At 35.6% G+C, this 3,073-nt stretch overlaps 1 pseudogene; it reads left to right on the top strand.

Annotated features, from left to right (window-relative positions):
• The first annotated feature begins 1,147 nt into the window (after nucleotides 1–1,147).
• LOC104847585 lies at nucleotides 1,148–1,856 on the top strand (annotated as a pseudogene).
• The last annotated feature ends 1,217 nt before the right edge of the window (nucleotides 1,857–3,073 follow it).

Genomic DNA, 3,073 nt, shown 5'->3' on the forward strand with positions numbered 1-3,073 from the left:
TTGAAATTGCTTCCTTCATAAATATGGAGAAATCTATGGTTATATTCTACAAGCCCACTGTTACAGTAAGAAAAAAAAACCTAAGCCAATATCCACAAATCTTTTATAGACTCAAACATCAAGGAGAAGTCAAGATTTTAAAAGGTTTACAAAGGATGGTTCCTGTATTATATACATGCTGTGTCATTAAGTAAACCACCCAAGGACCTTTTGAACATAATTAGAAGATTTAAGTAGACAATTATTTTTTACCAGACATTAGCAGGTGTCTTTTCCAGGTCTGATAGATGGGGATTTGTATTCTTATGGTATACTTAATTGGTAATAATCAGAATATCTAACATTTTACAAAGAAATTATGTGCTGGGAAATGTACAAGAAACTTTATATGTATTGTCTCTTTAAATTTTCATCCTAAACTAATAAGGAAGGAAGTAAAAAGTAAACATTAATATGTTCCTTTGATGAATAAGGTAATTAAGTTTCAAGACTGACTTGCCCAACTCAATAAAGCTGTGAAATAGCAGAGGGGATATAACTCTTTCATGTTTCTTCAATTTTAAAGCCTGTACTTTTGACATTGCATTACATGATCATAATAAGCCACTAACATCCCTCTACTTTTCCTGCACTACTAAAGGGGTCATGCTAAACAGCTGGTTTTAGTTACTTCGAAGAAAGGATTATTTTTTAGTAGGAATGTGAATGAATGAAAGTTTCTCATACCATTTCCAACACATGACTTGCACTTGATTTAATGGACATAATTCAAAATCTCCAGGGGGAAAATTTTTCAACCACACTCAGTCGCCTTGGAAAGAAAAGGTAGAGAATACTAATGAAACTTAGTTGCCAGTAGCTTTAAAGTAATATATTTTTCACATGACAGGTTTACCATGATACTTACCAACCCAAACAGACTTTTCCTCCTATCCCATCCCCTATCCCCTAGAAATTCTGTATTCTGGGCTAAAATGAGTTCATATAGGAAAGTTAAAGTTAAAAATGTGAATTAACTCAATACAGGGGAACAATTGCAAGTATGAAAACACCAGAAAAGAGAGGTAGAGATTATGGCTGTTGGTATTGGAGCTGTTGCAGCCACAATTACCCAGCCAGCAACATGAGCTAAATGGTCATTGTCAGAATGTCAGGCAAAGATTGGATTGAAACGTTCCCCTTGTAAATGCCACAGACCATCATGAAGGCTCGCTTCAAAGGAGCACATACAGGCCAAAACCTACTGAAGAATAAAATCTGATGCTTTAACTCTTCGATTTCAACAGATGCTAAAGAAGATAATAGAGACCAAGGTGTTTATGGGCAAAGTGATGAGAGAAGCTAGGACTTCAGTACCACAGTTATCCAAAATGTAAATACAGCCCAAATGAAGATTCGTGTGAAAAAAACATTAATGTAGCAGGTGTTATTTTGCCAGTTTTTGAACATTGCCAAGAAGGAACTAACAGTTATGAACTGACTGATTTAGTCAGAGGTTGGGAACAGTTGGCTAAACAGAAGAGGAATTATGCCAAAACAGTGGAGCTACTGGTGGAGCTTGCTTTGCTGCAGACTTCCTTTGTTACTCTGGATGATGCTATTAAGATGACCAACAGGAATATAAATGTCATCGAGCACATTATTATACCTTGGATTGAATGTACCCTTGCTTACATCATCACAGAGCTGGATAAGAGAGAGAAGAATTCTATAGGTTAAAGCAAATGCAGGAGAAGAAAACTATTCTCATGGAAAAATCCGCGAAGGAGTTGGAGCAGCAGAGAGTGGCTGGCAAGGTGATAGAGCCTGCTAAACTTGTGGCCAAGGAGAAGGATGAAGATATTCTATTTGAATAGTCTTTTCTGCTCTGCTGCTTTCAGAACCCTCCAATGCATCTCCACTTAAATTCAGTGTGTAGGTTTGGTATGTGTGGCTATTTGTATTTTGGCCTAAGAATTTCACTAATTGTAAAATTTACCTGGATGTCTATTTATGGGATTACTTTTGTAGAATCATGATTCAGCAACCATTTATCACAGGTGAATGAGATTTATAGAAGTTGCTCCATGCTCACTGGCTTCACTTGCTGGAGTGTCACATGGCTCTGTTTATATCTGTGTCACATGTGATCCATTTAGTGGTCTCAGGCCAGCTGCTGTGAAGACCTGTGTCCCTACCCATTTGGAAACCTTGACACATATCCAAGATGCCACAGCCACCTGAGTCACCATGGTAGTTCTTAAGCTTGGTGAAAATCTGCACTTTTTTCCCTTGCATGACATCTGTCTTGTCTTGGTTGCAGTTTTGCCAATTTAAGTATGACTGTGTTACACAGAGTAAAATGATTGAAAAATAAATACAAAGAAAAAAATAAAACACCAGAAAAAGAATACTACTCTCTGCAATGTCTTCCTAAACTAACTGCAGAAAATGTTAGGTCATTTCACTTATTCATAGCTAAGCAATATAGCACCAGGTTTTCTGCAATTAATTTTGATTGTTGGTGGTTATAATTTCCCACTCCCTTGAGGCATCAGTGATGGAAGATGTAAGTTTGAAGATAAACTGCAATTACTATTTCTTGCATTTACCTTGATCCATTTTTTTCTCTTGTGGTACAGGTCATTTTAGGGAGAGGGGCTCTGATGCTTTAATACTAAGTTTGTTGCTTTAAAAGTAGATTGATATTTTTTGATTTTGAAGCACAAATGACTATCATACTAACTTAAGCAATCTAGATATTTTCAAAAGTCTACTTCTGCCTTGTTAATTCAAAATTATTTTAATTTTTAATTTTACATTTTTATGGAATACAGTGTGATAATTTGATACATGTCTACAATAAATGCGTAATGATCAGATGTGTAATTAGCATTTTTCACTTTTAAAGTTCAAAATTGCTGTTTCTAAGGCTGGTGTTCAAGTCAACAATTATTTTTTGTCTTCACTTCGACATCAGTACATGATAGACAATTTTATTCTACATGCATAGCCTCAAAAATTCATCAGTCATCAAGTCCTATTTAGTTCTATCCAACCCAAATCTTGGAAGAAGAGCAATATAAATATAGAT

The sequence above is a fragment of the Fukomys damarensis genome, unplaced genomic scaffold (assembly GCF_012274545.1).
Source record: "Fukomys damarensis isolate Sample0158 unplaced genomic scaffold, DMR_v1.0_HiC HiC_scaffold_39, whole genome shotgun sequence".
In the NCBI taxonomy this organism is placed as follows: domain Eukaryota; kingdom Metazoa; phylum Chordata; class Mammalia; order Rodentia; family Bathyergidae; genus Fukomys; species Fukomys damarensis.